Below are 12251 nucleotides of genomic sequence, written 5' to 3' on the forward strand. Positions count from 1 at the left end.
CCAGATATAATCACACAACATTGTGACCGGGGGGTGGTCGGAGTGGAGCGCTGCAGCGTGCGGTGCCTCTCTCTCTCGCCCTCTCTCCCTGTGTGTGTGTGTGTGTGTGTGTGTGTGTGTGTTTATCTGAAAAGGAAAACTGAAAAGCAACACAATTTATGTTATTTTACTTGATTTTAATTTGAAAATGGACCGGATTCTCTCGTATTTTCCGTTCCCTACTTCCTGTGTGGTGCGATCTGCTCTGTCCAGCTTTACAGCCGGCGGTCCACGGCGCGAGCCGCCACGCCTCCTGTGTGAACCGTCAGAGAGGTGAACAGGGCGCCGATCTGAAACTCGATGCGTGGCGCGTCCTGTGAACCAGGCGTTCGTCCCCCCTGTCGGCGGGCCTGTCCAACCATGTGAAAGACTCCCTATCTCTCAATGACAAAGAATCCTTTAAAAAAACTCCTGGATCCAGACAGTGATCCGGATCTTCACCAAAACTTAATGGATTCTAAGTTAGCCCAAGACCCACCTTTCCACAAAGTTTCATTGCAATCCGTCTATTACTTTTCCCGTGATCTTGCTAACAAACCAACCAACCAACCAACCAACAGACGGACGTGATTCCATAACCTCCTGGCGGAGGTAAAAATTCCATACTGCAGTATTTTATTCTTTGTGGAACAGCTATAATGAATTTTTCTCATGTTGTAGAGCTGCACCCACAACACTTATTTAATAATACATTTTATTTATAGGCGCCTTTCAAGACACTCAAGGTCACCGCACAAGGAAATAAGATAAAAACAGTTTCAAATACATAGGTTAAAACATAAAAGTGTTCAAATGAATATACGAATACAGGTTTACCGACTGGACTGGAGATCAAAGTGAGTAAGCTTGTCTGAACAGGTGGGTTTTGAGAGTGGATTTGAAAATGAGTAATGAGTTGATGTTTCTGATGTCAGGAGGGAGGGAGTTCCAGAGGCGGGGAGCAGCACGACTGAAGGCTCTGGAGCCCATGGTGGTCCTGTGGGGGGGGGATGGTGAGACTGAGAGATGAGGAGGATCTTAACGGCCGGCTGGCGGTGTTTATGTGGAGTAGATCAGTGAGGTAGGGAGGGGCGAGGTTATGGAGGGCCTTGAATGTTAACAGAATGGTTTTGTAAATGATACGGTGAGTGACTGGAAGCAGTGAAGCTGCTGGAGAACTGGGGTGATGTGGTGAGAAGAGGGAGTCCTGGTGATAATTCTTTTATTATTACTTTAAAGAACACACCCGACATCGATTCTATTTCTGTAGTCTTTTTCTTCTGATCTTTTAATGCTGAACTGTGTTTTCCAAACTGCCTCCTGAGCACAAATGAAGTGAAGTGAAGTGAACTGAAGTGTGGTGGAGCAGTCTTCTCACCCCACAGCAACCAGGTGGAGCCTTTCTCTGTGTAGTCTGCATGTTCTCCCTGGGTGTGCGTGGTTTGAATCGCCTTGATGTGTCAGTGTGTAGTTATTTGTCTAGAGTGGAGCGTCCCGCTTCTCCTCCTCCCTGTCTTCCTGCTGATTGGCGGTGAAACAGGGAACTCGTTTACTGTCTGTCTCTGTCTCTCTCTCCCTCCCTCTCTCTCTCCCCGTCTCTCAATTCAATTCAAAAAAGCTTTATTGGCATGACAAACATACATTCAAATTGCCAAAGCGTTACATAAAAAACACACAATATAAGCAGTTTAAAACACTTCACTGGAATGCAAAACGGTATAAAATAAGACTGAAGATTAAATCGAATAGAAATATATATTCTCTTTGTACTTCCTACATGCTGAAAGTACCAGTGTGCAGTCGGGGTGTAAAATGTTCACGGTGATATTATTTTTATATACAAATGCAGGACCAGTTCCCTGTGCTTCCACACAGTCTCATTCACAGAATGGAGATGGTCCTGGTCCTGGTCCTGGTCCTGGTCCTGGTCCTGGTCCTGGTCCTGGTCTGTCCTCCTCCTTGGGTTCATGGAGGTTTCAGTTTTTCGGTCCGTCTCCTGTCGCAGCCGTGCACAAACCTGGCTGCTGTGTTTCACACTGCTGTACTCCCCCAGCAGGTCTGGCAGTTTGAGCAGGTCAGGCTGCTCTGAGTGTCAGTGTGTGTGTGTGTGTGTGTGTGTGTTGTGTGTGTGTGTGTGTGTGTGTGTGTGTGTGTGAAGTAGGTGTCCCTGAGGTCCTGGTGCAGGGGACAGGCGGTCAGGAAGCACAGCTCGGTCTCCACCTGACCCTGTGTGCAGTGGGGGCACAGTCTGTCCTCTCGGGGGGTCCAGGTCTGTCTGTACCGGCCTCTCTCGATGGCCAGGCTGTGCTCGCTGAGCCAGGACCTGGTCAGGGACCTCCTGAGCTGTGGGGGGTCTCAGTGCTCAGGAGGTCCAGGACCTGGTCAGGGACCTCCTGAGCTGTGGGGGGTCTCAGTGCTCAGGAGGTCCAGGACCTGGTCAGGGACCTCCTGAGCTGTGGGGGGTCTCAGTGCTCAGGTATTCTGCCACCATGTATTTTCTGTTTAGGGCCGAATATGTTTCCAGTTTGCTCAGGTGTTGAATGGATTCTGTCCAGTGGGGGTGGGACGAGACACAAATTCCACGAGACGAGATGTCTCACAAGACGAGACCCGGGAGGGGGGGGGGGGGGGTGGGGGGGGGTTGGTGCTGAGCTGTGGGGGGGGGGGGGGGGTTGGTGCTGAGCTGTGGGGGGGGGGTTGGTGCTGAGCTGTGGAGAGCGGCGCGGTACTCACATGCAGCGTCGGAGCGGCGCAGAGCAGTGCTCACACGGAGCGTCGGGTCGGGGCGCCCCTTGTCCGGCCACGGCACCCCCCCCTGTACACTGCGCCCTAGGCGGCCGCCTAGTTCGCCTATTCTCGTTCAAACCGCGGCGCACAGACGACGCCATGACTGCATTTGCACTTCATGCCACTAGGTGTGCTGTTTGCATGTTCAACCTTATTTCACACAGACACCACAGAGGAAGAAGGCTGCAGGCTGCAGGCTCTCTGCATGTTGTTAGAGAAAGAGTGTGAGCCGGCAAGACGTGGTGAAATGTTCAATGATGCGATGCAGCGTCTTTTCAATAAAAGAGAAGAACTGAACGATCGTTTCCACACATTTTCTTTACGTCGTAGCAACTAAACTGTATGACAAGTAGTTTGTGGACTCAAAAGACCAAGATTCCTTGCGGATAGAACATGTGCAGAACAGCATTTCGTGTCCCTTTTCAACCGGGTTTTTAAATATGAATATGAGCATATTCAGGGTTTTGCACATGTTTAAATGGCTGTGCGCCATGTAATGTATTATTCCGTCAATATTCCAGTTAATAAAGAGTTTTTACCTTTATATAGACGTACTCAATCTCGTGGCATTTCGATCTCGTCCCATCCCTACTGTCCAGTGGTTCAGGTCTTTCTGTTTCTTCATGATTTGGTTGGGTCTGACTGGCTGTCTGTCTGGTGGCTCTGCTTGTGTTTGTGGGCAGAGTCCTGGAATCAGCTGGCTGAGGGGGGTGTCTGTGGGTAAGGACTTTGTAGTGGAGAGTGCTGCTCACTCTGCTGAAGGTGCTCACAGAATTTAAGAGATCTCTTCTGGATTTTAATAATTAGAGGGTATTGTCCTAATTCTGCTCTGCATGCATTGTTTGGTGTTTTGCGTTGAACGTGAAGAACAGATTTGCAGAGCTCTGCATGCAGAGTCTCAATTTGCTGTTTTGTCCATTTTGTATATCTTGGTTGGCGATTGGACCCCAGACTTCACAACCATAAAGAGAAATTGGTTCTATAACCGAATTCAGAATTTTGAGCCAGATTGGAACTGGGATTCTGATTGGATTTTCTTTTTGATGGCATAGAAAGCTCTCTCGCCTCGTCCCCAGATCGTTCATAGCTTGTTTAAATTTCCGGTGTAGTGATGTTTAGACCAAGATATGTGTAGTTTTTAGTGTGTTCTAGGACCTTTCTCTCTCCTCTCTCTCTCGCTCCTCTCTCTCTCTCTCTCTCTCTCTCTCTCTCTCCTCTCTCTCTCTCTCTCTCTCTCTCTCTCTCTCTCTCTCTCTCTCTCTCTCTCTCTCGGTGCATGCTGGGAGTGGGAGGTGTTGGTGAGGTTGCAGAGTGGCTGTGAGAGTCTGACCTGGCAAAGTGAGTTTTTGGGACTTTTTCTCACCTGTTTAAAGCACTTCCAGCCCTCCTGCAGCTCAGGGAGCTGTAGGGAGTGAGGCTTGGCTTCTGGGAGCTTGTGGACCGGTTTCTGGTCTGGTGGGTCTGTGGTGCTGCTAGCAGGGCGCTAGCTGTTAGCACCATGGACTTCACCAGGCTAACCAGGAAGCATGGGTTCAGGATGACACCTGACTTTTCCTGCTCCGTGGAGGAGTGTGTCCAGGCTGTGGCAGGGATTATTGGAGCTGCTAACATCGTCTCCGCTGCCAGGATGAACGGGGCTGTGGTAATGTTTGTGGCCGAGGAGGAAAAGGCTAACACTGTCATCTCAGCTGGTGTGGTGATCAGAGACCTACCGGTTCCTGTCATGGCTCTGACCACACCGGCTAGAAGAGTGATCCTGGGCAACGTTCCTCCTTATATCAGAGACGTGGACATTATTAACACCCTGTCCAGGGTTTGGAAAGGTGGTGTCTCCTCTGAGGAAGCTGTCCTCTGGCTGCAAAGACCCTGAATTCCACCATATTGTGAGTTACAGAAGACAGCTCTTCATGGTGTTGAAGAATAACAACCGGGAGTTAAACCTGAGCTTCACAGTCACCATGGAGGGCTTCCACTACACCCCTGTCCTCCACCACAGACAACCTGAGATGCTTCAGGTGTGGACAGGAGGACACCTGAGGAGGACCTGTCCTGAGGGGGACGCTGCTGGAGGAGGTGATGGAGGAGGAGGTGGTGAAGGGGGAGAGAAGAGCGGTGGAGGAGGTGACGGAGAGGAAAGCAGTGGCGGAGGAGGAGGCGAAGACGACAGGAGCGGAGGAGGAGTGAACAGAAGAACAGCATGGAGAGAGACTTGGAGCAGAAGAAGGAGGTGGAGGAGGGAAGGCCAAGATGGGGAGCAAGACTGGTGGAGGTGGAGCAGAGATGGAGCAGCCTCTCTCTCAGGAGGGTCCTGTGGGTGGAGCTGCTGGTCTGGACTCTCAGGAAGGTGGAGTTCTGACTGGAGGCCAGGAGGCGTCGGAGCAACCTTTGACCGATGGAGTGAGGGTGGATGTGGAGATGGAGGAGGAGGGGAGCAGCAGGATGGTGCTGCGAGACAAGCGCAAACAGAAAGAAGTGGGCGGAGCTAAAGGAAGAGGGTCAAGTCAAATAAAAGGAAGCTGGTGAGTTCTCAGGAGACTGGGGACTGATCACAGCTCAGCTGAAGAGGGTGGAGGAGGGACCAGAGACTCTCTGGAGGAGGGTGGAGATTATAACTGGGACTATTGGCCGAGGAGATCCAGGAGGGTACGTATGGGACAATAGCAATAAAGAGATTCTTGGACAAACCAAGAATAAAAAAGGTGTTAAGGTAGAGGACTATTTTTCTGATCTGGAGGATTTTGTTTATTTTGGAGGAGTCAACATAAAGTACACCGGAAGCGGGGAGCTGACTGATCGGGAGAAATACAGACTGAAGAAACTGGTGCAGAAAGTGAGAAAAAGGGTTAAAAGAACAAAAGAAAACGAGTTCCCGTGACTCTTTCTCATGTGTTAGATTCTGTTTGCTGACAATGATGGAGGCTTTAAGCTCTGGAGGATGTCTGAGACCTGATATGTGAACTGCCTTAACAATTTGTGAACATGAGACATGGTTATGGAAATGTAAGGTTTTTTTGAATGTGAATAAAGTGTGTTTTAAAAATCCAAATCTCTCTGTCTCTCTCGTCTCTCTCCGTATCTCTCTCTGTGTCTCTCTCTGTGTCTCCTCTCTCTCTGTCTCTCTCGTCTCTCTCTCTGTCTCTCAGCTTCTCTCTCTGTGTCCTCTCTCTGTGTCTCCCTCTCTCTACTGTCTCTCTCTGGTCTCTCTGTCTCTCTCTCTCTCCTCCTCTCTCTCTCTCTCTCTCTCTCTGTCTCTCTCTCTCCTATCTCTCGTGTGCACTGCGTGAGCGTGAGCGTCTGGTGAGTGGAGTGTCGTGTGATGAATGAGGCGTTTCCTCTGGAAACTTTGGTTTTCAACCTTTTTTCTCCGGGATGGTTTTTTATCACAACTCTTATTCCACTTGTCACAACTGTTGTAGCACTGGGGTGTTCCCGGGGGGTGGAGGTGGGTCACGTGTGAGCGGGGTGCGGCAGCAGCCGGGTTTGGCTGGGTGCCATGGCCAGCGGTGGCGAGGCGGACGGTTTGAGCGTCTCTCCCGGAGGCATGGAGTGAAGTCCCGGTCGGAGCGAGGAGTGTGCCCTGGCGGGAGGAGAGGGTGGTGGGATGTGAGGCGGTGAGAGCAGCGTCCCTCATGAACAGTGCTGTGCTTCTGTTTCTAGACTCGATTGATAAAGCGAACAGCGTGGTGGACGAGGCGGTGCTGCTCATGTCCGAGTCTTCCCTTTAATAATCCTGCGCAAGAAGTGATTGTTTCCAACGTCCCTGCCGTTTCTCAGTAACGAGCTCGCTGAGGGAGCTGTCCCGGTACGGTCAGACTGTGTCCGGTATGAAGAGGATCTCCTCAGGCGTAAATCCCCTCAACTGAGGCATGTGGTGTCATTCAGGAGACAAGTGTCCATGATCCTGACAGATGGGGATCAGAAGCTCAACATCCTGCTGAAGTTTAACATTGAGGTGTTTCTACTACACTGTGTTTGCCACTGGATGTTATGAAGTGTTCTGGTTGTGGGGAAGAAGGTCACCTGGTGCGCAGCTGCCCTGCTAAAGCTAACAAACCAGAAGAGAATGTTCAGGCTGAAGGGAGAGAAAACAGCGAAGATCATGCAGGGGCGGAGCAGGAGCGGAAGGGCCGGGGGCCCAGGACCCAGAGGGGCCAGGAGCCCAGGACCCGGAGGGGCCAGGAGCCCAGGACCCGGAGGGGCCAGGAGCCCAGGACCCAGAGGGGCCAGACACCCAGGACCCAGAGGGGCCAGGAGCCCAGGACCCGGAGGGGCCAGGAGCCCAGGGACCCAGAGGGGCCAGGAGCCCAGGACCCGGAGGGCCAGGAGCCCGGACCCGGAGGGGCCCAGACACCCAGGACCCAGAGGGGCCAGGAGCCCAGGACCCAGAGGGGCCAGACACCCAGGACCCAGAGGGCCAGGAGCCCAGGACCCGTAGGGGCCAGACACCCATGACCCAGAGGGGCCAGACACCCAGGACCCGGAGGGGCCAGGAGCCCAGGACCCGAGGGGCCAGGAGCCCAGGACCCGGAGTGGCCAGACACCCAGGACCCAGAGGGGCCAGACACCCAGGACCCAGAGGGGCCAGGAGCCCAGGGACCCGGAGGGCCAGACACCCAGGACCCAGAGGGGCCAGGAGCCCAGACCCTGATGGCCAGACACCCATGACCCAGAGGGGCCAGGAGCCATGACCCGGAGGGGCCAGTCACCCAGGACCAGAGGGGCCAGAGCCAGTACCCAGAGTGCCAGGAGCCCAGGACCCGGAGGGCCAGGAGCCCAGGACCCAGAGGGGGCCAGACACCCATGACCCAGAGGGGCCAGGAGCCCAGGACCGGAGGGGGCCAGGAGCCCAGGACCCTGGAGGTGCCAGTCCCCTAGGATCCGGGTAGCGAGCCCCCCTCAACCTCTGCTGAGGCTCCCACGAACCCAGTCAGACCAGTACAGTCAGTCATTTCAGTGAGATGGTGACAGGGAGCAGGAGATAGATGTGGACGTTCTTTCTGAAGGCGAACAAAAAGTAATGGATGATGATTCTGTTTTTAAAGTACCAAAAGCAAAACGAAAAACCAATAGAGAAAGAAAAGGAACAAGACCAAAGAAAATGGCAGCACTGGAAAAAGCAGATGCGAATAAAAACAGGAGTCAGATGAATTATCCACATCAGACAGTGAGCGGGAGTCTTCAGATTCAACCCTCCCTGATGGTCAGAAGGAGAATGTTACAGTCTGGAGCAGATACGACGTTTCCTAAAGGCCACTAAAGGGAACGGGAAGTAAAAGTGGAAGAGTTCTTTCCAAACCAGTTATTGTTTATTGCATCACCAAGTGGCTGATGAGAAACAGAGGTCCTGAGGGACTGGAGAGAACCAGAGGTTTACCCGCCTTCAGAAACTGGTTCAAAAGGGTGAAAATACAGCTTAATGATGGTTAAAAGTAAATCAAAACAGATAAAAATGTGTTTCGCACATTTTTTCTGGTTACTTGCTGCATTTTTCTGACCATGAGCAGTTTTACGGTTTGCTTCTTTAAATCTAAATGGGGCCAGAGATGTTAGCAAGAGAGCGGTTTTCTATGAGCTCCTAAAAACTAAGAATATTGACGTTGCCTTTGCACAGTAAACCCACAGTAATGCTGATAATGTTGCTGACTGGAGGAGGGAGTGGGGTGGAGACATCATATTCAGTCAGTGCAGGAATTTCAATTCTCTTTTCAGGTCTTTCTGCCATCATCCTATGAGGTTGAGGAAGTTGTAGAGGAAGATTATTGAAAGTCACGGCAAAATATGAGGACTGTACCCTGACCCTTTTAAATGTGTATGCACCAGTTAACCCTGGTGAGCGGTGTGTTTTTTTAGAAGATCCAGCCGATGCACTTTCAACCTGTGTTTCACAGACCTTTGTGATCTGTGCAGGTGACTTTAATTGTTACTGACTTGGACAGAAACCATCTGGAACCGAATGTGCAGTCAAGGAGGAAGCTGAACCGGATCAGTGAGACGTATGAGCTGACTGATGTGTGGCGCTCTAAGCATGGCGACAGCAGGCAGTACTCCTGGGCACACATGAAGGACAATCAGGTCTCCCTGGCCAGGTTGGACAGACTCTATGTTTTAAACATCAGGCACAGATATTTACTCCTGCACTTTAAGCCCAGTGGGGTTCTCGGATCACTGTCTGCTGATGGGAAATATTTTTATCACAGGGCTAAGACCAAGAGTGCTTATTGGCATTTTAACACTATTTTAATCAATGAGGGCCATTTTAAAGAGTGTTTTGATTTCTTCTGGAAGCAGTGGAGGTCCAGAAAACCTCAGTTTTCCTCCTTGCTGCAATGGTGGGATATTGGAAAAATACAAATCCAGCAGTTTTGTAATCAATATAATTTCAATGCAGACCTCGAGCGGCCACTGACACTACAAGAGCTACAAATGGCGCTCAGTGCCATCCAGGCCTGGATGGTCTACCTGTGGACTTCTACAATGCATTCTGGTCCACAGTCGGGGAGGATCTGCTGGATGTTATCAGAGACAGTTTGGCTGGTGGGAAGTTACCCCTCAGCTGTCGGAGAGCGGTCCTCACCCTCCTACCGAAGAAAGGTGACCTTTCCGAGATCAGAAACTGGAGGCCTGTGAGTCTGTTGTGTGCTGACTACAAGATCCTGTCCAAGGTGCTGTCCACCGGCTGGGGAAAGGTGGTGGAGCATGTCATTCATATCGATCGGTCATATTGTATTCCTGGCAGATCAATAAGGGATAATACGAGGGGGTACCCAAAAAAAAACCGGAATTGGTCAGAAAACAATAATAATAAGGAGTTCCGACTTCTGGCCGTCAGATGTGCTGCAGGTAAGCCTCGTGCACATCTGTGAGAAATTTGAGCTCCGAGAGTGACACTGACGCCTGTCAGGCGCTATTTATAGCAACAGAGTGCAGAGGAGGTCTGCGATTTTTTCCAAAATGGCGACATTAACTGGGAAGCCAGAGCAGCGCGTAAACATTAAATTCTGCTTTTTGCTGGGAAAAAACAGCAGCAGAAACACTCAGCTTGTTGCAGCAAGCCTACAAGGATGCTGCTCTGGGGAAGAATCAGGTCCATGAGTGGTCCGGGGGTTTGAGAAGGGCCAGATGTCGGCGCGTCAGGTGCGCTCAGCCGTGAAAAAAATGCTGAGCTGCTTCTGGCTGTCCAGGGTCTCGTCCCACAGCGAGTCTGTCCCTCCAGGTCAGACTGTAAACCAGGACTACTACATGGAAGTCCTCAGACGCTCCGTGAGGATGTGAGGAGGAAGCGGCCCGCGGAGTGGTGGAGTGGAGCCGGTTGATCCACCACCACAGTGCGCCAGCGCACACGGCGCTGTGCGTCACGCAGTTATAGGGGGGGAAAAATAAATGACTCTCCTCCCATCCGCCTTATTCGCCAGAAGTAGCCTCGAGTGACTTTTTCTTGTTCCCCAGGTTGAGAAGCAGCTGAAGGGACAGCGGTTTGCAGATGTGAGGAGGGGACAGACAAATCGCAGCCGGCACAAAACGCACTTTTACGCAGGGTCTGACGACGCATTGGTGAAGTGGGAGACACGCTGGAGCGCTGCATTAATGCGGATGGAGATTATTTTGAAGGCGACGGTGGTGTTTTATTTTGAAATGTAATAAATAAAAAGTTATAATCAAATTCCGTTTTTTTTTGGGTACACCCTCGTATATCCTAATTCGAGATTATTTGGAAGTCTCTAGTTCATTGGTTTGAAATTTGGTCTGATTTCAGTGGCCCAGAAAAGGCTTTTGAGGGTGGAGCACCAGTACCTCTGGGATACCCTACAGGCATTTGGTCTCCCCCAGCTTTGTAGCCATGATTAAGGACTCTCTACTCTGGCATTGAAAGTATATTGAGAGTCAGTGGTGGTTATGTGCTCCTTTCTCTGTTGGGAGGAGGCATTAGACAGGAGTGTGCGATGTCAGGAATGTTATACTCTTTATCCATTGAACCCATGCTGATTAAGATTAGGATGAGTTGAGGGGAGTCAGACTCAGGCAGGATGCTTCACCACTTCACCTTTCTGCTTATGCAGATGACATCATGGTGGCCATCACTGGCAATGAGGACATTCAGAGGCTGCTGAACATTACTTTCTTTTGGAAAAATTTCCTCCTCCAAGGTAAACTGGGACAAGAGCGCAGCTCTGCTAGTTGGAGGATGGGGTGGTCCTGAGCCAGTTTAGAAGTTGGAAGTTTGGAAAAGAAATGGGATTAAATATCTTGGAGTGCATCTTGGTAACCAAAGGGAGGTTATGAAAAACTAGGAGGGAGTTGCAGAAAAAATGGAAGGCAGGCTTAAAAAATGGCACTGGCTGTTACCCCGGATGCCCTATAGGGGGCGTACACTCATTAACAACTTGGTGGCCTCCATGCTTTGGCATCGGCTGCTGTTCTAGAACCTCCACAGGATTTGTTACGGAGTGTTCAGAGCTACATCGTTGACTTCTTCTGGGACAATCTTCACTGGGTCCCTCAAAGGAGGAGGACAGGGGCTGGTTCAGCTGCTCAGCAGGAAGGCTGCTTTAGTTACAGCTTCTACAGAGCTACCTTTATGGTTGTGATATTTTACTATGGAGGCCAGTTGCAGATTTTATTTTTGGTCAGGTTGGGAATTTGGGTTTTGATAAGACACTGTTTTGTTTTGATTGGACCAACTTAAGTGTGAACTGTTTGCCACCTTTCTATGCCAGCGTGGTTCAGAGTGTGTAGGCTGATGGAGGTGAGCAGACTGGATTCTACTGCGTCCCTCCACTGGCTGCCTAAAGAGCCCATGCTCCAAGGGGCACGTCTGCCTGCAGTTTTCTTCCAGAACAAATAACGGTTCACATCTGCTGCAGCTGGCAGGAGAAACGTGGATAACGCTGAGGCCTTGGCGGAGAGGCTGGAGGTCCGGTCTGTCCGGACTGTTGGTGCCATCCTGGAGAAGTTCAGGAGGACGTTTTCCAAGGAGGACAGGACACTCCTGCAACAGTGTCTAATGGCCAAGTAACACCTAATGCTTCTGATCCTTTTCCTAGGGTGGCGATCAAAGCAATCTTCCGGACTGTGGCATGGCAGACCCTCTGCTCAGCGGCTGTGTGTGGATGTCTCTGGACTCTGCTAATGGGAAAGGTCTTTACCAGGGTGTGTGAAGGCCTTAAACAGAGAAAAACTCAAAGGAAGGACAGACACACCATGGAGAGCCTTTCTAAAAGTGAAACCAGAGGTTAAAGCAGCCTGGAATGTTTTCTATAAACCACCATTGACAAAAAATGTGGAGATTTGCACTGGCGTGTTTTACAGGGGATTTTAGCAGTTCATGCCTTTGTGTCAGTGATCAATCCTTCGGTTCCAGATGGTTGTCCTTTCTGTTCTATGAGAGAACTGTTTTCACTGTTTCGCCAAGTGTTCCAGATGAACTCCACTGTTCAGAGCCTCAGCAC

This window comes from Salarias fasciatus, chromosome 11, assembly GCF_902148845.1.
Source record: "Salarias fasciatus chromosome 11, fSalaFa1.1, whole genome shotgun sequence".
In the NCBI taxonomy this organism is placed as follows: domain Eukaryota; kingdom Metazoa; phylum Chordata; class Actinopteri; order Blenniiformes; family Blenniidae; genus Salarias; species Salarias fasciatus.